Below are 23,878 nucleotides of genomic sequence, written 5' to 3'. Positions count from 1 at the left end.
GTGTGCTAAGTGTTCTTGTGGTCTTGCAAAGTCATGATAACGGCCTAATAGAATTTACTGTACAGCATAATCAAATCAGAGATTATGAAAAAAAATGTAGCTCACAGATATGAAGAATGCAAAAACACAGAGCTCTGTTTATATAGCAATGAGTCTGATGTTCACCAAACATTCTGAGGTAGAGAATCTTCCAGGTCCATGTGTTTTCAATGGCAATGATTCAGTCCCCACCAGAAAATGATTGTTAAATGTCAGATTTAACCTTTATAAATAGACCTTAAAGACATAAAGTGGTATTTTAAAGACAAATGGTTATGTTTGCTTTCTCTCCAGAGATGTTCTAGATCAATAGTCATCAACCTTTTTTGTCCAGCGGACCACAAAAATTATCGGCTCCTGACCGCGCATGTGCGGGGAGCTGGTTGTCAATCAAAGGGGAGGGACCTCCCCCATGGTGACGTCATAACTCCATAACCCGGTCCACTCTGCCATCGCAGATCTGAGCCTGTGATGGGAGAGTGGGCGGGTTGTGTCGTGATACACAGCCCGCCCACTTCCCTGAGCCAGGGATTTGCACGGGAGACATGGTCCGCAGCTCTGGCCAGTGCAGCTCCTCCGGCGGAGTCCTCCTGACCCCGCTCGGGGGTGCACCAACCAGAGCCACAGACCACCAAAATCGTCTTGCGGACAACCAGTGTTCCGCAGACCACCGGTTGGCGACCGCTGTTCTGGATGTCCTTATGGAAGTCCCCCCCCCCCAGCAACATCAGTTTTGCTAAGTCTTCTTCCAGGTTCAGGATCTTTCAACATTAAAAATGTCCTTGTTGATGATGTAAACCTCACACATATGTGGTAGTTAACTCATCCAGGCAGATACCAAATGTGTACATTGAGCTGCACTTGTGCTAATGGTGTCAAGAATATTGTGAACGGGTAGGTACAAGTCCTTAGTGTGCCATTGGGAGAAGCCAATTAGCCTAAATGTGTGTTTTTGGGATGTTCAAAGAAACCAGAGTGCTCGGAGAAAACAAACACAAACACAAGAAGAACAGGCAAACTCCATGAAGATAGAGTCTTGGCTGAGCTTTGAAGTTGGCGCCCTAGTGCATTCATTACTAATGCTAAAATAACTATCATTTGTAGGGGAAGAAGAGGTTCATTTTTTTTTTGGTTCTCACCCCATTGGAAAGATTTTTCTTTACTACCTGGTGTCTCGGGAAGGCATAGACAGTAATAAAAACAATAGGCCTGATTTATTAAGCTCCCCAAGGCTGGAGAGGATACACTTTCAGCGGGGAAGCTGGGTGATCCAGCAAACCTGGAATGGATTTCTTCAAAATCATTTGCTATTTTAAAGCAAATGTTTTGAATCCTGGACCAGATCCATTTCGTGTTTGGAGTATCACCCAGCTTCACTGATGAAAGTGTATCCTCTCCAGCCTTGGATAGCTTTTAAATCAGGGCCAATGTCAGAAGTTCTAACCCTTTCCCAAGCTATTAAACATGTGTATGTCTGTTTCCCTGTTGGGCAGATAGGGAGGAAACTTGGAAAATCTCCTCATTATGAACACTAATGACAATACAACTTATTATACAACGTAATGACAAAAAAGCTAATATAGATTCTCCCTTTCCTGGTATTCTAGTATTCTAGTGTTCCTCCTACTCTTTGTGATTCTGTATTATATTTCTGTAATGGTGACACATTGTCATCCTAGTGGGGCCACAGTGAGGAACTTTTGATACATTTTGGCTTGACACAATTGTAACGGTTCGTGTTAGGGACAATATACCCCAGGGCATGGCAGTTCATCACAATGCATAGTACTATGGTACTTCATTTTGCAGTGCAGAGCAGGTGCAATGGGAATTTATTGAGGTGCCATAGTGCAACAATGTACATAACAATGGTTACCATCTTTTGGAACTGGTAAAAGTGATTTCCATTCAACTTCATTCTATGTGCTTGAATAACACCTTTGTTACTGCAGCACAGTGGTAAAAATGGGCCCTTAGTCTTGTGTCACTGCTTGCTGAATATATAATGACACAGGTGCAGCCCGTCTTGGCTGTGTCATATGCAGCTATTTTCAGATCTTTGTTTAATGTATATATTCAAGGTGTGCAATTATCATGTTTTAAATGAAGTAGGATGCTTTTTATAGAACTCTGTAGGTAGACCAAACTGTAAATGTCTTTGTACTTATATTTGTGCCTGACTTCTCACATATGAAATGATTGTAAGTGAAACCAGGTGTGGTGTTACAAGGTGGTGTTTACCTGGGTGTGTTAACTTCATGTGCTGAGCTTGAATGATGAGATCCGAATGCATGTAACCGAGTTTTTCTTTCCCTCATTTATTGTGGGAAGCCATATCTTTATTTGGTGAATAGGTTAACACCCCTCATTAATGACTTGTTTTAAAAGGAGCAAGTTCCCTGGCTGTGGTCTTTTTACAAGCTTTACCACCTAGAAAGTTGCTGACCTGGAAAGAGTATGCATCCAGTGAAATGAGAAAAATGTGAAGTTTGTCAATGACCTGGAACCTGGGCTTTTCACACTTTGCTGACTGTTTTCTTCTTCCAGCTCCGGATCTGGGTGACTGTCCTAGAATTTACATCCTCAAAGAAACAACTTGAAGCAGTGACAGCTTCTATATTGCTATCCTCCAAGATTGGTTTAAGGTTTTAAAGTGGCAACCAAAGTGACACTGGTGTTACCAGTATTTTAATTTTGTGTAGTCTAACACTGACCCAAATTGTACCAGGGTTTTTTTTTGCCTTCCTCTGGATCAACTATGTCTATAGGGTTTTATATCTGGGATATGTTTATTTCACCTAGTGGTTGAACTTGATTGACTTATGTCTTTTTCAACTTGACTTACTATGTAACTATGTTATTTTTTAGAAAGGGTAGACTTCTTTGTCCTAGTAGCCATTGTCAGCAGAATAGGAATTGAGAGATGCAAAATGGAAGAGGAGTTAATTGGAGACAAGTCATCTCTTACTTTACCATCACTTCCTGTTGTGTTTCTGGGATTGAAACATTTTAAGAATGTAACCATTCCATACATAAAAAAAGTTAGGGATTTAGATTTAGTTCCAGTAATACCTGACCCTGCCTGCTGCAGAGGTAGTCTTACACCCTTTGTTTGTTATCAATATTGTTATTTTAAACTATCTATGAAACAAATAGATATCCTCCAGGAAAATTGCTTAAAGCAATGTTCCTCATCCCTAAAAAAGCAAATATATGTATTTTATTTAATTTGGTGGATTTTTTACCATAAATTTGAAACATATTATTATGTTAAATAAATATACATATAAAAACTCCATGGAAATGATTATCGTGTTTTAAAATCTCTCAAGTCTCGTCCTGAAGAAGTGGACTGTTTCCACGAAACGCGTCAAGGAAAGACTAGGGATAGACTGTACAATGTAGTGAGATTAATGCAATTTGTCCTTTTTAAACGTTTTTTTATGTATATTAATTTATAATAAACTGTTATGGTAAGAAAAATTCAAAATATATGGTAAAAAAGTTGTTTTGGCCTCTAAAAGTCCCGACTCTATCAAATTAAATAAAACGTTTTTTTAAACTAGGTAAACACTTTCAGTTATTGTTGTCCAAAAGGATCCCTAGTTGTCATGATTGCATGATAGTAATGATTACTGTACAGACTGCTCATTCTATGGAGAAGGCAGTGGGAGTGGAAAGCACCCTGCTGTGGGGACATCAACAGAATTTACAGTGGTATTAACTATTATCGGTTGTTAATATTCCAACATGGTGGACAACTAACTACCTACTGACAACAATAAAGGACACTTGTATGTAGACTAGATTACCGCCCAAGATGATCACAAGTAATCATTTTGGGTGTGTATGTATGTGTATGGAGATGTAAATATATTACCATTGGGCAATTGAAATAAATGAATGAAAGTCTTACTTCTAACATCCCACAACTTCAAAAACCTGGACAATTAACCACCATCACCCATTCAACATCTCTTAATTTTTGCACAATCCTAGCAATGACCTTGGAAGCAAAAGTCCACAAATGTACTAAAATTGGTGTATTGTAAAACTTTTCATTTCCCTAACTGCAATCTTTTGTAATGCTTTCCACTTGTAATGTTTATGGAGGTAATGTAGAGGTTGCCAATGGTAGTTCTTATTGGTAAAGATGTAAGACCCAGAAAGAATTTTCAAAACTTGAGCTTGTACAACGAAACCTTTGTTAGTCCAACGTTTTCTTTTTGTTTTGCTGGCTCTTCTTGGAACAGACAAAGTGTATTATTATTATTAATTGTTAATATTATTATTATTATTATTATTATTAATAATTATTATTATATATTATATATATTAATAATAATAATAATAATAAATAATAATAAACAGTATTTATATAGCGCCATCATATTACAAAGCACTGTACATTAAATCATTGCAAATGACTAATACAGACACTGACACAGGAGGAGATTGTAGGAAAAGCTTACAATCTAGGAGGTGGGGAAATAGCACATAATAGGAGGGGAGATATGGAATGGTGGGTGATGTAGTGAGGGTTTTAAGAGACAAAAGAAGACGGGTAGGCAAGTTTGAAAAGATGGGTTTTGAGTGCTCTTTTAAATGAGCAGAAAGTAGAAGTATAACAACTTATATGAGATAACTGTCCACCGGTATTGGCCAATAACTATACTAACGTACCTGTGCCTATACCTGGCCTATAGATGTCTATACCACCTATAGGCACAAGACTGCTCTATCAAATAGTAAATCCAATGAAATCAGATCATACAGAAGAGATCTGGGATACATAATCCAATAAGTGACTCAGCTTCTCGGTAAATGAGCATTCAGTTTTTAGTTAGCATTAATACAGTATATGGCAGTATAAAAATATGACATGTTTACCAAAGGTGGTGGGGTAGAACTGGTTTATTGCCTAGTAAATCATGGGAAGTGTGAAAAAGGTCAAGTTAAATATTTTTACAGCCTTTGATAAAATAGTTTAGTGCGTCTGCAGTATTACATAATTTAGTACTCTGTTTTCCAGTCTTGGAGCAGTCACAGGGTTGAAGCCTGAGCATCAGACTGCTTTTTTTCCTTTATCTTGGCAGGACACTTTCCGGTTACTGATTTTTGTGCTAGGTTATGTACTTCTGTCCAACAAATCAGAAGCTGCTGAGTCCACTGCAGAGAAGCAGGAAACAAGCTGCAGTTAAAGGCCGAGCCATTCAGATGAAGTCATTGCTTGGCCAAAATCTGAGTTTTTTTTTTTATGTGCTTGTGACTATATTTATAGAACACCCAAAAACAGAGACAGGTATTTTGTTGACAATTATATTTTTTAAATATTTTTTAGAAAATCTTTATTTTGTTCCTTTTACTCCAGAGCAACTACTAAAAGCATTTTATATTCTTGCAATAGATTTTTCCCATCCCTAGCTTGTATTATGTTGATGCGTGAGTTGTAGATAAAGTAATAATTATATAGATATAACCAATACTAATGATATAAAGATCATTGTATAATATTATTCTAATGACGGAACCATAAAAAACACTGCTCAATGGCAATGCTAACGTTTCATTGGTGCCTTGCTAAACTCGGTCTGCTTTGGGGCTTATTGCATTATTACAGCTTTGTACCGATATCCTGTGCACATTGCATTGGTGCTCAGGAACGTCAAGGTCTGCTTGAAAATTTACTCCAACAAACAGATATAAAAAGAAGCATCAAACTACGTTGTGAACAAGTCCATAATTTATTAACAGCAGCAAATGTAGCCAACACATTTCAGGGGCCAAAACAACTCTCACTTCAGAACTGTGGAAAAAAACACAATTCTGCACAGCAAATAGAAGCCATTGAAACAATGTCCATTTACTAAGGTTCTGAAGGTTAGGCTGAGCCACCCTAGCTGACATGGATTTAATACTGCAGTACATGTGCTGCTTCTTGACTCAACCATTGCAGTGTATGTGCGGCTTCATCTTCGTCCATTTCAACCATTCAGCCTTCCCATCAGACTTGCACATTTGCACAGGTTCTTCTGCTGTACTGAAATAGTTTATTCTGATTTCACTGCACACACTCACAGTGTTTATTAGAAGCTGCAGCAAGTGAAATACCGCCTGCCTTATCTCCTGGCTCAAGTGCATCCAGCATCATTTAGCCCATTCCTCCCTAAATTAACTTGCTCTTGGTTTTCATAAATCAGATTTCAGTTCTTGTAATCATGCGAGGGGTGTTACCACAGTTTTTTTATTTTCAGGAAGCCATGTCCAGCACACTGCCAGTGCCTCCCACCAGTTATTGTCTGCCTGAGTTGCAGAGACTTAATGATTGAAAAAGCCTGAAATATTTAGATTAGTAATTTCATTAGCATTTTCATAAGGATGGAATCAAGGAACCAGATAAAACAAATGATTATCAGATTAGACTTTGGCTTAAGGCAGGAGGAGATAAAAGTATGGGTGATATCACTGGAAGTGACATTTCATAAACATGGTATACCCAAACAATTGGAATACAGATTGACATTCAAAAATACGTCAACCTCCGGACCTGAGGAGTGCCGGATTTTTGAAGGTTATATATGCTGTATATAATAAAATGAAATAACACTAAATTAAATTGCACTAAAGGAAAAGCAAATAAAATTTTAATGTTCACCAACTAAATTAAAAAGTTTTACAGAATTTTGGTTCAACTAAACAAAATAGTGCCTCAGAATTTTAATCATTACTGGACCCTCGAAAAAAAGCTAAATAGCAGATAGGCTGTCAGGATGATCATCTTCATGACTGACAGTAACAGCATCCTCAGCAACAGGAACAGCTTCAATTTATGGAAGAAAAGCAAGACGTAACACCAGATTCTGGAGTACAACACCATCAAAAAATAAATGGCACCTCCAGAAAACGTTCCAAAATTCATGCCGGAAAACTGAAGGATCCGGATTATCGATGGCTGGATTTTTGAATGTCAACCGGTACTTAAATTGCGGCTGGATTAGTAGGGCCATTCTAATAAAATATCACTGTAAAGTTGTAGCCCCTGACAGTCTTGATAGAATCTGATATTCCCTCAAACATTCCCCGGTGGGAATCATTTACTGCTATTGAAACACATGGACCTGAAAGATTCCCGCAAGGGAATATCTGATTCCCTGTTTTATAAATAGAGCCCTTATAGTTATCTGGTTTTGACTTTGTGTCTCTTCACACCTTGTGTGGCCATTATAAGGAAGTCCCATCCCTGTAATGTTCCTCGAACTCACATACATCCTGGAGTTGTGCTCACCAGCTTCCCTGCAAACTAATTCTTTGCCAGATTTAGCAAAATGTAGTCATGTTGTCTCGCCTCCAGCTTTACAGACCATGAAGAATTCATGAGAAAAAGAATCACAACTATTTCTTTTTAATAGCTTTTGAAATAGTTTGAGAGGTTGGGCATAACATTTAGAACATCATGACAATTTTAGATGAATAAAACATTTTTTTGTACCAATCTCTATTTGAAGTGTCGCTGACAAAAAGTAATGAGCCATAAATAAATCTAGAATTCATTCTCTGTATCCACCACACATATGCAGCCCCTCTCCTCACAAATTATTCCTTTATTTTCCAAATCACAAATGTGAGTCTCTGAGACACATGTTAACCTTGGACAAAGGAATTTTTTTCTTAAATGAAACTCATTACTTATGCTTTTCTGCACACAGACTATAGCATACCGCCCAACATCCCTGATTTACAGAGGCTGACCCTCTTTCAGATTTAGGTCCCCTGTCCCTCTTTGCTTCTCAGTTTTCCTTTTTTGGGGTTGATCTATACACCTCTAAAAATAAATGATTTATCTTTAAGTGTTATTTTACTACAAATCTTTAATTGTGTCTCTAAATTACTCTGTTTTTAAGTATGAAACACTAATATAAACATATTATATAAAAAATATCAGTTCATCCAATCTTTCTTTTGAGTATTCAATGGCAGGGATGTGTTATTTGCTTTAATACTTTAAGTAAAAATGTCCCTAAGTTCAAAAGTTGGGAGGTAATTCTACACAAATTGATCTTATACTTTATCCAACCCTACCCCAAGGATAAGTTTAATTAAAATAGCTGCTGATTTCAGCTAAATAAACATTCTTTATTTAGGTTATTACATGTTTTTTATAAGTAGTTTCAGAATGGTATGTTATGGTACAGTAATAAGTATGTTTTCTTGTGGATTTCTTATATTTAAGTTCTTTTTGGTTTCTTTATTGTCATTACCATTTTTGTTTAATTTAATTTGAATGACTATTCTTGTGATTATTACCATTTGTGTATTATCTTTGTTTTTGTCCTATGTTGTTGCTTGGCTATTTTGTAACAATTTGTGAAGTGTGAAAAAAAATAGCTGGGGATTACATAGCAACCAGCAGTAGGTAAGAAATTAATATTTTGACCAAGAGAATACATCATACAACACCAATCAGGCATAAGTAACCTATTGCCCCTTACATTGATGTTCAGCACATATAAGAAAAGAATATTAAACAAATACCCCCATCAACACTATCCTAAACTGTCTTCTCAGGACCCACTACATATACAGCAGAGTTTCCTGATTGTTTTACATAGGGGAACCTTTGAATTAACTTCCAGGGCTTCAGGGAACCCCAGCTATAATTAGTATATCCACAGCTCATAGTATATTGATGTGGTGGTCAGTGGCAACAATTCCTCTTACATTGCTGGTCAGTAAGAAGAATGTCATCCTTAAAGATAACAAAATCGATAATTTGTGTCAGTTAAACTAACCTGGGAGGAATTATTTTCTCACTGCTCAAAGAACCCAAAGCAATCTCTGGAAGAACCCTAGGGTTCCATTGACCCTGGCTGAGAAATGCTGACATACAGTGTAGAAGCCAGCACTCAGTAATGGCCTTTAGAAAAATCTTTATTGAAAGCCCATATGGGCACTTAAAAATACAGATCCCACTTACATGTTACTGCCATCTCATAAGTAGGACCTGACTAAGGCCTGGCCATGCTAATGCATATATCATAAATGGGTTCTTTGTGTTTTGCAATAGAGATTTTTTTTATTTTTTGCTGGGTGTTGGCTTCATTGTCATCATTTGTCATCTTCAACATGTCATCAGATACAAAAGATATAAGTGATGTGTTTACTTTTACAGTAAATGTGTTCTTATTATGACAACTTTGTAGCATTGATAATAAAACCCATTACATGCTCAAAGTTTAGGCCACCAATTTAAACACATTATCCAATCTCTCAATTCTGCAAGGGCCTGTTTTTTTTTTAAATTGTATTTTTACTGAAATTTTTAAACGAAAATACAGAAAAGAAGAATAACAATAAATAAGAAATGAGTGCAAAATAATAGGAAAACCATAGCTCTTCAGTCAGTTATGTACATCACTGTGAGAGGTATGCTCAAATAAACACTGCATAAAAAAACATAACATGCTGTGATCATACTCATTTAACACATAATATACAACAGTAGCCAATAACCCGGACAAACCAGCAACATAGCAATAAGGAGGTGGAGAGGTAGGGCAGGGATGGGGGGAGTAGAATGTGGCAGTGACATAGGATGACATGGGGTGTATATTATTAAAAAACAAAACGGAAAAACAAGTAAAGGGTCATACAGGCATCTGGGCGTAGTGATGGTCCCAGACTTCCCAGGTGGTCCCAAATTTTACCACAGTGTCCCGAATAAGGGCCGTGAGATACTCCATAAGACGTATCTCCTGGATTCGTGTATGTAGGTCGGCATTAGAGGGGACCCGAGTAGATTTCCATTCGGAAGGGGTCAGAGAGGGCAAGCTTTAAGTTGAATTGAACTGTTCAGACCCCTAGATAAATGGGGGCACTAAGTAGTAAATTTACCAAATGCTTACCTGATTCTTTTCTCATTTACAGAAGTTATAGTGAAGATACAAACTAATTGTGCTCGTGTGATAACAATGGAGCACAATCTTAAATTCTCAAGTTTGGTGAAAGGGGCATTTTTTCTATGTGAAGGTAGAGAAAGGGAAGGTAGGTAATAATATTTTAAATATTATTTATAATAATAATACTTATAATAAACAGTATTTATATAGCACCAACATAGTATGCAGCACTGTACATTAAATTGGGGTTGCAAATGACAGACAGATACAGACAGTGACACAGGAGGAGAGGACCCTGCCCCGAAGAGCTTACAATTTAAGAGGTGGGAGAAGTAGCACACAATAGGAGAGGAGAGTATGGGGAATGGTGAGTAGGGAGGGGTTTAAGAGACAAAAGAATACAGGCAGGTGAGTTTAAAAAGATGGGTTTTACAGGCTCTTAAAAGGTGTGGAAAGTAGGAGAAATATGAATAGAATGAGGAAGAGAGTTCCAGAGAGTGGAGGCAGCCCTAGAAAAGTCTTGGAGCTGTGCATGTGAGGAGGTTATGAGTGAGAAAGTCATTAGTAGGTCATTGTAGGGGCTAAGAGAACAGCTAGGGGTGAAATTTTTATTACTGATGCTGGGGCCTCCATGCTGGGGGGGAGGGGGAGTATTTTAGGTATGGTGCCCTTTCCTTCTTTTTAGTTTAAAAAAGACAAATGTTTTGCACTATGTGCATGTTCCTGTGTGGGTGTAATGAGAGTGGGGGATTTAAGTAAGGCAGTCAAAGTTTATTGGTTTGTTCTCTCTGGTTTAGAATTTGTATTTTGTATATCATATATTGACTTCTGTCTTGTCATTATAAAGTTGTTGTGGGCAATAAAATCAAAACCAAGTGAGTAGCAGAATGGCCTTTTAAGGGTTGTGTTTTAGGAGTTGACTTGACCATTGCCTTCACTATACCCAAGTCATGCACAGCACTACTGGAAAGTTTACCTTGCTTTTGTTGAAATAAGGAGTGATTTTTGGCAATAATTTTTGGCTTCGGCATTCAAACCTTTCTCACAAGGTAAACTCACACTTCCATATATGGAGCCAAATCCGAACGATTGTAGTCTGACCGGCTCTTCTGCTTGCGTGCGTCGTATCTTCAGGCTATATGTGATACACCTCTTTTTAAAAAAATATTAACCGTCTGACAGGTTCTTAAAATCTACAGATGCAATAATCCTGTGTAATGATGATTGACGACAGACCGCCTTCCGTCACACATGCGGCTAGTGTATGCAGTGACAAAAATTCGTAGAAAGCTATGACAAAGCACAAATGTATGTACTAAGCTTTAGGCCAAATATACATCTTAAGAGCCAATAGGCAAAGAAAATCTGGGGCCTTATAACACACCCAATAACTGGCCAATGCCAAAATAACACACATGTTGTACTGCTAAAACCACATTACACAGTATGCAAAAAAAAAAACGAATAAAATAAATTTATTATAATAACTGGTCTGAGACTAGTGCATGTAATCACTTGATATCCTGCAAAAGACAAGAGCAATACTAACATTTAGCACTGATTACAAAAAAAAAAAAATAATTACTGAATAATTTAAACTGATACATATATGTTTTTATTATTTCAATACAAACAGGACATGTGGCTGTATAGTCTTGAAAAAAATATTTTATTTTCTTTGCACAGACAAAACTATGTAATAAAACAAAATTATTATCACTTTATTGTAAGTTCATCCTCACTTTAATTTCCCTGCAGAAAGGCCCACAAATAACTGTTAATCCTGCCAGAGAAGTCCACCTAATGCACCCTTGATGGTGTTGTAACAATACTGCCCTGCTTTTGTATTTGGAGCATAGTTATTATTATTATTATTATTATTGGTTAGGATGCTTTTAGCTTCCACCTTTATTGCAGGGACCCCAGAATAAGATTGGCTTCCCTCGTACGTTTAGCTTCCACCTTTATTCCAGGGACCCCAGGAAAAAAGTGGCGTTTATGTTGGCTTTCATCGTATACATAGAACTAACAACTCTATATTATACAACGCTATATTGGAGGTGTTAGGTTCATTCGCTGGCTTCAAGTAAGCTTTGAGCCCAAAGTGTTTTTATCTTTGTATCTTTTGCTTTTTATTGTTGTGTGTTTTCCTGTTGTAGATTTCCCCACTTTCTGTCTGGTAAAGATTGTTGCAAAAACAGGAATTGAGGTACAATGCCAACTGGGGCCCCCAATAGCAATATAACCTTACCAGGGTTCTATACTTGTCCCATTCTATTCAAAATAAAAAAGAGGATACTTTTAGGGATAGGTATACTTTAATCAGGCTAATTAAGCTGAACTTTTTCTTAGATTGGCTGCGGTGATGAAGTTGTAATGGCTCTGGGATCATTGCCAAGATGAAGGTCACAGGAATTATTAACATTGCATCACAATTACTTTCAGCAACCAAAAAATATATCAAATTGTTGATGAATTAATGTCAACAAGTATGGAGAACAACTCAAAAGCCAACAGATTGGAAGAGATTGGTTTATTTTCCAAGGTGAGGGGAGCTAAAAAATGATTCGGCTTATTTTAAACAGAATTACTACTTGCACAAGCAGATATTGCTGACCTTTCTAAAAAAAATCTAGTTGCCTGATCATTAGCTGACATACTACAGTCTAAGTTATCAGTTCTAAGCCAGATATTCAGAACATGCATACAAATGCAAATTCATGTCCCGGGTCAGTAAATTTAGAATATTAGCATGAAAATCAGGAAACCAACATTTTCAGAAGGAGAGAATAGCAATGGTAGCCTGGAACTGCATTACTTTATACATAGACAAAGTTAGATACCTAAGGGCTGTAAATTTGCACTTCCCAGTATGTCCTGCCAGCTTCCTGGATGATTTTTTACACATCACTTAAGGCATCTGGGAGGTTCTATTGATTGCATATCACTTCTTCAAAAAGCCCAAAGATCCCCCCTAAAAAATAAGCATAAAACATATTTTCATCAGTGTGGTCATTTGTCTTCGGAAATAATGTCCGGTGCAGAGCTGTGACAGTAGCAGATGTAACTATCTGCAAGCCATAAACAAGCACAATGTTGTTCTCTAATGAGGATGTGGCATCCTTAACACTTACTCTGGGAAGAGTGCCTAGTCCCCATACAAATGAAGGTAAGGCTATGCAAGCATGGGCACAATTACACCATTCATCACTTCTTGTCTAGGACAGATCACAAAAATTAGGCATCATTTTGAATGAACAAGCTTTTGTGTGATGATCTGAGAACAAGGAGATGCAGATGTCCATATTGAGAAGTCTGTGAACAAGATAGAAAGCATAGAGAATTGCAAATGTGATGAAAATCCCACTGTGTTTGTAAACATTTCAACCAGTCACATGGATGTATTGAGGCACAAATAATTACATGGTAGCATTAACCTGGAAGAAAATGCTGGTTTGTTGTTTTTACCATAACAGTGGTGACCCTCCTAGGAGCATCCAGGCAAGACGCCAACACACCAGGAACAACACATTCTGAGCTGAACTAATAAACAATTAATTTGTTCTACACTGCCTAACTACTGGCTTGCGGAAGTCTCAAAATTCCTAGCGTTGGGGAACTTCAAGTGAACATTGGAGCGTGCTACCCCTCAGGGATTTTTAACCAAATTTTAAAAAATGTGGAAGTGTCATTACAAAGGGCAGTTACCAAGTTGGCAGGTGGATCAGTCCTCTTCTGTGTAATTCCACCAAGACAGGGGTCCAGAACTACTGGGTCATGGACCGGCACTGGGCCGGGGGCTGTGCCAAACCAGGCCAAATCTGTTCTTATAAGCTGCAGTCTTCCCTGTGACATGAAGGATCTGTATACTCTGTCCTCTCTTTTTGAAGAAAAGGCTGAACAACATGACAAGAGAGAATACCGATCCTTCTTGCCACAATAAAGACTGCAGCCAACAAAGACGGTTCCTACATCCCAAACTGGTTCCAAGCAAGAACATTTTTTCCCCAGAAAAGGCTTCCTTCCCTCTCCCTAGCTGTGCTGTTTGGGCAAGTCCTAACTTTTGTTTCCTGGAATGCAGCCAAATGTAGTCTTTCTGTGGTGGCTTGTGGCTTAAAGGAACCCCTAGCCACAAGAAACATGGACCACAACAATGTCTTCCACATGCAAAGAAAAAACAATTGAAATATTTGAAGTGTATCTATGTTACCATAAATCATTGCAACACTGAAAACTGGACTCAGTGAATTACCCGGGTTCATCCATGATAGTTTATGTTCTCCAGCCATGGGGAGCTTTAATAAACTAGGCTCATTAAGACCTAATGTGTCCTTCTTCCCTATCTCTGGGGGTCATAGGTCACCTGAAAGCTGACAGTTGTTGCCTGTGAAGTCCACTTGATAGATTGCATTAGCAGCTCCCATATTTCTATCCTCACAGGTTCTGTAGTCACCAGGAGAAAAATCACTGAACACGTCCATATAGAAGTGTAGCTTGTGATAAAGAAGCAACGGATGGTATGTGTATATTTAAAGAACAAAAAACAGAAAGCAGGCTTTTTTAATCACACCAAGCTTCACCTAAAAATAGCAAAATCTGGGTTACTGATAACACAAAGCTTTTTTGCATCTTTACAACAGATGTTGTTAAAAATCTTTTACGTTTTTAAAGGCAACTTGTTTGGTTCTGCAATTCAACTTAATACTCATTTTGTTAATAGGTTGCAGCTGATTTATTTCATCTCTAAGAAAATTGGTTGGAATTTATGGTTTATTAATGACCTCTAGGCCAGAAACTAAATACACTGAATTTGAAAATGTGTGCAGGTTTTCTGCAAGATAACATGCCTAGGTCCTTGACTTCCATTGCAGTAAAGCTTGTTGAGGACCACAGCCCCATCTTTACCTACTGGGCAGTGAGGAAGAAACCCACCAAGGGGGTCTGAGGAACCATGTGCAATTTTAAGTCATGTGAATGGAATGGCAGTTGAATGTGTGTAGCTTAGTAGGGGGTCTTAAAATAAACATGTTGTTTTTGCATTGCATGGGAAAAGGACAAGTAGACTTGAATTACACTAACATCAGAGTGTTCATGTGTGATTGGCATTGGGGATTGTGTTTATTTGGCATCAAGCAAAAACTGCAGATACCCATTTGCAACCAAAATTATTGGCAAATCTTAGCATCATTAGCAACTTGCAAAGACTTTTGGGTGAAAGGTGTGGCTCATTGGGAACAAAGACTTTCCTATTACATGTGCCAGGTCAGAATGTTTGTGGCTGTATGTGGAGCTTTCCCTGCATGCAAAGATCTGATCTGTGGTAACAGATCAACGGCAACTTGATTCTCACTTTTACTCAATGTGTTGAAAATGACTCTTCTTCTGTGCAATTGGTAAAGAAAAAGGCAACTGCAAAGTAGGAGAATCTGAGTGTGCTCCCATGGTGCAATGTCATTGAAGCTAATTAGACAAACGGTGGACATTGCTAGCAACTTTTGCAAACAAGGATATTTGATGAATGCTTAATAGAAAATCCATTGCCTGATCACAGCTTGCCACCCATTTAAACTCATTCAGCTAGCCCTAAAGTCACTGCAAAAGAAATGTTGAACCCTTTTTTACTGAAGGAAAAGAGTTTTTGGAAGGATCGGATAAAATGTAGAGTAGTATTCCACAAGAACTGGTTCTAGCCAACACAGCAAGTAATAAAAGTATCTCGTCATCTTTGAGGAAGGATTTTCCAGTTGAGCAAACTACACACCATTAAATATATGTTTTTTCCTTCCAGTGGAGCAATTGCGGGTTTATATGAGGGAGCGTAGAACAATGAATGTGTGTGGCTGTCGTGGACCATAGCAGCCTTTCTTAATCTTTTTAACATGATCCATCCACTGCTCACAGTATATTAGTGTAGTGGCCAGTGGGAAGAATGTCGGCCTTAGCAAAATAGATGATGTAATTTCATTTTACATGTTTCATATCTTCACACATTTTTATCCCACCCAGCTAAGTTTATCCAAGATGGTCAGTACATCATATTATCTGATACACTCAGCTCATCTCATCAATCGCATCTCAATCCCACCAAGTAAGTGGCCAGAAGTATAAAGATAATTTTTAATCACCATATTATGTCATATTTTTCTATGTATTCTCATATATATATATATATATATATATATATATATATATATATATATTTAAACTTTTTTGTTTTATTTGTATGGCATTATGTTGTTACTTTATACACATATCATAAGCTCTATATCACCATTATCTTTGTTATTCAATGGAGTACCGCTATTGTTTTAAATATACCAATTTTTCTAATGACACCCAGTGCAATTTCACTTCCTGGAAGCCCAGAATGTCAAGGACCCACCCCCTTGAGGGTATATTGTCAAGCCTCCCTGGACTTAAGCTGCGTACACACTTCCAATAATTATCGTTGATAAACGAACGACCAACGATCCTGCACGATATCTTTGAACGATCGTATAGCACCAATCCTGTACATGCAGATAACGACACGATCGTTCAACGATATTGTACACATGATAGATGCGATTGTTTGAACGATACAGGAAGTGATGTGCACCAGAGGAAGTGAATAGTATATATATATAAAGAGATATATAAAGGGATATAAAGCTCTCTCTCTCTATATATATATATATATATACATAGACAAAGTTAGATATATAATATATATATAGATATTTATAGATATATATATATATATATATATATATATATACACACACATGAACACAATACAGTGAAGCACCTGTACAAAACGTTCGTTCATCGCACATGCTCAGAACATGCACGATCACTGAACGACCCTACACACGATAGATGGTGAACAATCGTTGTCCAATTAGATCTGCCGTGCCGGTCGTTCATTCCCAACGACTATCTTCGTTTGTCGGTGTCATTGGTCACATTTTTTTAGAACGATTTTTGGCCAATCGGTCGTTCGTTTTCAACGATAATTGTTGGACATGTGTACGCAGCCTTACAGGAAAATTCTGCAGGGAATTACAATGACGTCATGATGTTTGTGATGTGAAATCCTTTATTGTACTATATGTATAATGTTTCCGAGTGATGGTGGAACATAGGAAGTTTGGTTGAAATGTCTCCATGCGTTTCCCAGTGATCACATACACACATACATATACACATCCAAATATAGCTCTGACATATAGCACAGCGCTGTACAAAGATGACTGGTGCACTCACATGGGTCTCAGTCATATGTATAGCAAGTTTGGTTAAAACGTCTACATACGTTTTCGAGTGATGGTGGAACATACACACACACACATACATACATACATACATACATACAGTTTTATATATTAATATGGCAATAAATCCTATGTATGTCTGAACTGTCTTGTGGTATGGGAGCAATTGTTTGGAATATACAAATGCTGCAGAGAGCAGCACCATCATTATAGGGTGACAATCTCTGTAGTATTCAGTGGCTGCTCATTGCTGGAGGAAGAAGAGGAGGAATTTGTGGCCACAAACCATAGGAAAGTAGAATCAATATACCGTACATTTTTAATGGAAAATAAAGGTGGTTGTGGGTAGGCATAAGTGTGGGGAGGGTCAACCAACATGAATTTGGACTTTTATTTAAAGCCCAGGAAAACATTACAAATCTTTCACAGATATTGTGAAATATCCCCCCCATATTGCTCATAGGCCACTATTTGCAATGAGAACTGAGTTGCAGAAAAAACAGATTTGGGTTTCAAAGGGAATTCAATTTAGTAAGAAATATCTAATTCAATTGCAATAACTGATATAATGCTGTCTGCTGCACACTTACTGCAGAATTCTCTGTCCTGGCCTGGATTGATGGATCCCCATGAGATACATAGCGCTTCTTCTGTGTACCGGCCGAGCCAGTAATAAGGAGGTTATCTCTGAGCCATAGGCTACAAAATACAGCACATCAAGGAATAGGAACTCATGCCTAATGACTTACACATTGCATGACATGTGTCATGTTCTGTTATTATCTTATTACAGTAAGCTAGGAATAAAGCTTATGAAGGTTGTGCACATGCATGATACACTCACCAACCAATATGCCAAGTTAGGCAAGTTGGGGCAGGTTTTGGCACCCTGGCAACATTATGCTTCATCAGCTTCACGACTGCAAGCTAATAATACTGTACAGTTTTCCTCTGCAGTAACACAGCTCACTGTACAGATATATTTATCACTGTAGATTACTTTACAACATTTCATCTAATGCAGAAAAATTAACAGAACAGTGAACACGTTCCTTAAAGTGGATTTCCAACTTTATATTTAAGATCATTATCCAGTTTAAAGGGAACCTATGAAGTGAAAGAGTACCATTTACAAGCTCTCTAAATTTCCCATGGATATCTAAACTTTCCAAATATTTCTTATTAGGACAATACCTGATAGGACTCCGGTTGCTGTTGTACACAGGAGTTCAGTAACATCAAAGAAAAAATCCTTAAGAGGTTTGACTAATGTAACTGAAAATGGAAAGCTATTTATTAGGAAGTGAAACTGCTATGTAAAGGAAACCAGTAAACCAAAGATTCAGGTTTCTTAAAAAAGAGACCTTCTATGCTCCATTAGTCCTTAGGAGGCAAAAACACAAATGCAGTGCTTTCATATTGTATTGGTTATAGGCCCCGCATGAGAGGTGCAAGACCCCTCTGAATAAATTATATATAATGTGTTGTAAAGTGTTTTACTTTGTTCCAACATAGCACATCAGAAGCCTCCTTCTCTCATCTCTGCTTTCTTGTTGTGGAAGGTTCTCAGTTTTCAGGCAATTACCAATTACTTTTTGTGGTGCTGCATGGTAATGGGTGATGGCCAGGTGCCTAAAACCACACCCTGAGCTTTGAACTGTGTCAAAGGCTTTGTTATTTTATTCATCCACTTTAGTGATTCATCTACCTCTGTCAGTCAGTACAGTGAACTGGGTGACACCATTTGTAATGGGGAATGCATTGGTGTCACCTACCTGCCTGAATCCTTTTGGTTGGACAATGAAAGGACAACAACAAAATAAAGGGAGCTCTGCTTTGTGCCGTCAGCTTATGTGAAAGCTGCACATCCTAGTGCAGCTTCTTCTTTCATTCTGAGTATTGCTGTGCTGGAGATGACAAAATGCTAATACCAAGACAGATGATATGCTAGAAGTACACGCAATATCTGTAATCAATGTAAAATGAATACAGGATTACAACATTGTTCTAATTTTTACCTTTCAGCTTTCCTGGTTCGACAGCCCTAATATCTTTGTGAGTTTTTTTGGGGGGGTAAATGAAGGTCAAAACCAAAGCTCCTAATAATACACCAAATTTTAGCTTATGTGTATAGTTCAGAGCCCAGTGACAAAGGCATTGTTTTGGTGGTTCTTTACAAGCTTCATTGAGAAATCACTCTAAAGCCCAACTGAAACTTCATTTTGATTACTGTAATGCAGACAGGTTGCATAAACAGTAATACCAGCCATCTTTTACATAGTTCTTGTGCTGCAGAAAAGGGATTAAATATTCTTTGCCGGCAGCAGTCTAGAGATCTGGATCACTGCTCATCAAAAAATGATGTGCTTTGGGTCTGTAGTATTTGAGAATATCCTATGCACAATACTCCAAATAACACTGCGTGTGAATGGGGGTGTGTTGGACTTCTAAAGACTTGAACCCCTGCTCTCTTTGTTGAGGCAGTCTAAATCTCCTATTTAACCTTTGCTGAAGCACAGCAGCCCAATAAAATAAATGAAAATAATCCACTGTTTATTGCTGTTTGTGCATTACAGTAAAACAAATCTCCAGTAGCTTAAACAATGTAGCAGGATCAGGTTAGAGAGAGGCCCATAGCAATATAAAAGAATAGGCTTAGACCTACATAACAGGTATGCAGCAAAAGCCCAGGGGAGGTAGGGTTAACTGGTTAAGGAATTGGTTAGGGTGGGGTAGAGATGAGGATTAGTTAGAAGGTTGAAAGGGTAGGATAGAAAGTTTAAAAGGTGTAGGATAGAAAGTTTAAAAGGGGTTGGATCGAAAGTGGGGGATCTTTTTTAAGAAGAAGTTTCTCACCCACCTATCCCTATAAGGGGTTCAGGAGGTGGTGGGGGGTTTGGATTAGGCAGTTGGGGTCTGGGAAGGCAAAGGTCTTGTTTGGAAAATGGTAACATTTTGGCATGGAGGATTCTTGGATTGGTGGGGTCCCTCTTAAATTTAGATTACAGTCATTGGCCCCTGAGGCGGGGCTGGGCGGCTAGGGGCCTGTTAGTGATGTTGGAGGAAAGGAAATCCTGTGGTGGTACGGACCTTGCTTTCTCAGACCTGCAGCCTGGTTGTTTGAGTGTATAACAGGGAGTTTATTAGGGTTTATGCAGAAAATATGGCTACTGTTGTTTTTTATGTTAAATGAAAAGCTTTTAATCCATTCATGTTATTTATGTCAGTTCGTTTATAAATGTTTTGTACATTAATCATTATTTATATGTTTGAAATGTTGTTTATTATGTTGGTTAATAAAAGACTGCTTGCCAGCCATTTTAATCTTTGTTAAGTTTGTGTCGGTCTATTTTCCCGAGTGGTGCTTTGGGGGTGGTGGTTGGCGAGTAGGATGGAGGGGGAGGTTGGTTAAAAGGGTGGGGATAATGGGCAAAAAGTCTGAGTTACCCTGGTCATGAGAAAAGAAGAAACAGGCTGCTATGGCCCAGTTGTTTCTAAAAATGCGAGTTGCCAGATGATGCTTAGAGTGTCCAGAATGTCAATCCTGTGAAGTTGTAACGGCACCATTTCACAAGTTTTGGCCAACAGGGAGTGTGAATAAGTTCCTAAAGCAATGTTAAAACTTGTAAAAGAAACGCCATCCTGCTTGTGATAATATGCTGATTCTCTGTGATTACAATTCTTCACACAGATGATGGGATCTAAATTTCATCTTTTGGAACTTCTGCTGCTCCCAGTAGAGAAACAAACAACAAGATCAAATACCTAGCGATTTGTATATTGACTCAAGTTCTTTAACCTAATAAAATACTAGGGATTTTTAGACCATATCCATCTGCAAATAAGAGAGACCTTTACACATGGGTAAAGAGGAAGGAAGGAAACTGACACACACAGACGAAACCAAGACATCCGCTTACATTATGCATATGTTGTAATTGACCCCCAAGTGTTTCTGTGCTTATGTGTTAGTGAAACAAAGTTCATTCACTATAGCACAGAAACATTGATATACTAAACCTTGGTAAAAGGACTAACATTATTAAAACTATGTGCGAAAAATCACATTTGTGCATAAATAATAATATAAATATAATTTCTTTATACCCTAGTGCAGCCTTAGGCTGGTTATATGCCCTGCCTTTATTTGAGTTAGTTCCATAAGTGCATAACGTAGTCTTTTTCTCGACTATGGTTCCTCCAGGCTTACTAGAGGTTCATTAAACAGTGATGGATTGATCTCCTGCCAGGCAGTGCCTTCCAAGATTCAACACTGCTAAGCACAGATTGGTATGGGACCAGTGACCATCAATGTAAAAGGGGATTCTTTCCATGGACCACCAGTGGAGGGATCCTTCCCATAATACCCACCAACAGACAATAAAATCTCAAATTCAATGTTCTTGTCATTTTCTAGTCTATCATTTATTACTATGTCTACCACTTACATATGTTTTTTCAGGGGGCTTTATGAAACCTAAGTATTATCATGGGTTTCTCCTTAATAAGGTGGATAAGAAGCTAATTTAATAGCAGGATCTGGCCAAGTTGGTAAGAATAATATTTGTACTCCTACACCCTCTACTTATGGGACTGAATTATTAAAGCCCTCCAAGGCAGGAGAAGATACACTTTCATTAGTGCAGCTGTGTGATCCAGTGATCACAAATGTCCAGAATTTAATTAAGTAACAAGATTGCCTATCTTCCGTCAAGACTATAAAATGGTTTCTAAAAGAGTATATAAAAGAAATTTGCAAGATTTGATAAACAAAGCTGTTTATGAACCCAAGGCTGCATACACACATGCAATAATTGTCGTTGGAAAGGATCTTTCACGATCCTTTCCAATGACGAACTACTGCACGATGCATGAACGAGTGCTGAACATACAGAACCGTTCTGCTCTATAGAGAGGGGAGGGAGAGAACGACAGAGTGGCACCCTGCTGCACGCTCTCCCCCTTCACTTTAAGAGTGTTCGTCGTTCATCGTCTGTGAATCTGCCAGGATGGTCGTTTGGACTTTGGACTACGGGCACTGTACACATGCCAGATTCTCATCGGATATTGGCCCTGAGCCGATTATCAGACGAGAACTATTGCAAGTGTGTACGTAGCCAAAACCAGGCAGATTCACTCATCCTTATCTATAAGTCATTGTCAACACCACAAGAACATACGAGAGCCTGAAATCTCTTTTGTATGACACAATTGTCTTTATAACTGGAACTGCAATTTAGGCAACCGTGGAAATTCGGGGTAAACTGTATGCCTGTATACAATACTGTACAGTGAGCTACACAGCCTGTTTACAGTTCACTGTGACCTGTACAAAATCTATATCAGGCATCTGTCTTGAGATGCTATGGGGAAATATATTTAATCAATATACCGTAGTTATTCCAGGCTTGTCAATGTTTTCCACTTGTACAAATGTGAGCCAGTGTTCATAGTATGTTATATTGATCTCTGTCCCGCCTGGCTTTAAGTACTACATCAATGATGCTCATGTGTGGTCCACAAGACACTTTTACTGCATGGTTTCCACAGTACAAAGTACAATGCTTTTCAATCCAAAGTCATTGACTTTATTTCTTTAAGTCTCTATTTGAGTTCTTGACCTGAAAGGGATTTAGTTTTTTCTCTCCTGATATGTACATGTGCTCTGGAAAAGATCTTCAAAGTTTTTAAGCAAGAAGTCCAGGCAAAACATTGCAATGTCTCCAAATCCTTTAATTCTGTTCTTTCTGAATTGTCCATCACTTTTTGGCATGGTGACGGGTCACTAAGCCCGATAGAGAAAGTGAATCTCTATTCAAAACTAGGTAAAAGTTTGGGCTTTAGGTATAAAACTTTTATTACCCTAAGATAAAAAAAACCTGTGGCATAAACCTAGGCACATTCAGGTATTCTTATAGATACACAAATCAACATTACAACAAACCATCACTGAATTTGTGGCATTACATACATGGATGGAAGCAATACTTTTTAAATGTATTTATGTGGTATAAAACTCTTAAAAACCAGATACTTTAAAACTTTGGTTGGTTTTGTTTTAGAACAACTCAACAAAAAAACGACAGAAAGAAACAGAAATCTGATTGGTTATTATGTTGCAGTATAATTTTTATTCTTCATGCTTTAAATCCTATTAGGTTTATTTAAAGTTGAAGGTTATTCTGTTTCAGGGAGAGGGTAACCGGCGCCACTTGTGCCCTAACACCTTAAACTTTGTATTTAGAATAAGGTAAACACTTTCTACTGTAAGTGGCTCTGGGGAGCAGAGGTCCTAGTGGAAATGATGTTTGTACATCACAAATGATCTAAAAAGTCGCTGGCGCTAAGTTTCACTGGCGTTCAGTCACAGGAGAGATCACTTTACCTTGTGGAGTTTGTGTATATTTTGTAATGCACTGATCTCTATAGACGCTGCAACGTCTAAGTTTTGAAGCTGTTCTGCTTTAGTGCATTGAGAATCCTTTCAAAATAAAAGGCATGGTGGTGTACCACACTGAAGAGGTTTAAAGGGATCCATTTAAGAAAACATTTGCTAGTATGAGTCAGACCTAAAACCTAGTTAGGCCTATAGACATACACAACTTTACCCATATAGTAAATATATGTATGTCTTTGCACATCTCAAAGTCTCAATTTATGAAAACATAAAAAAGTGTAGCACTGCTAAGA

At 38.0% G+C, this 23,878-nt stretch overlaps 2 long non-coding RNA genes across 2 annotated transcripts in view; one reads left to right on the top strand and one right to left on the bottom strand.

Moving 5' to 3' along the window:
* Nucleotides 1-23,878, top strand: part of LOC140329426 (uncharacterized) — a 53,171-nt gene that overhangs the window by 8,049 nt on the left and 21,244 nt on the right. The window lies entirely within an intron of this gene.
* On the bottom strand, nt 12,454-18,264 carry LOC140329421 (uncharacterized). Its single transcript, XR_011920480.1, has 3 exons — nt 17,779-18,264; nt 13,070-13,250; nt 12,454-12,909 (listed from the first exon to the last, which is right to left on the bottom strand). It is a non-coding gene; the product is annotated as an uncharacterized lncRNA (long non-coding RNA).

Source organism: Pyxicephalus adspersus, chromosome 4 (assembly GCF_032062135.1).
Source record: "Pyxicephalus adspersus chromosome 4, UCB_Pads_2.0, whole genome shotgun sequence".
NCBI classification, from domain to species: Eukaryota; Metazoa; Chordata; class Amphibia; order Anura; family Pyxicephalidae; genus Pyxicephalus; species Pyxicephalus adspersus.
Note: the sequence above shows the minus strand (reverse complement) of the source record. Positions and strands in the feature narration are given on the sequence as shown.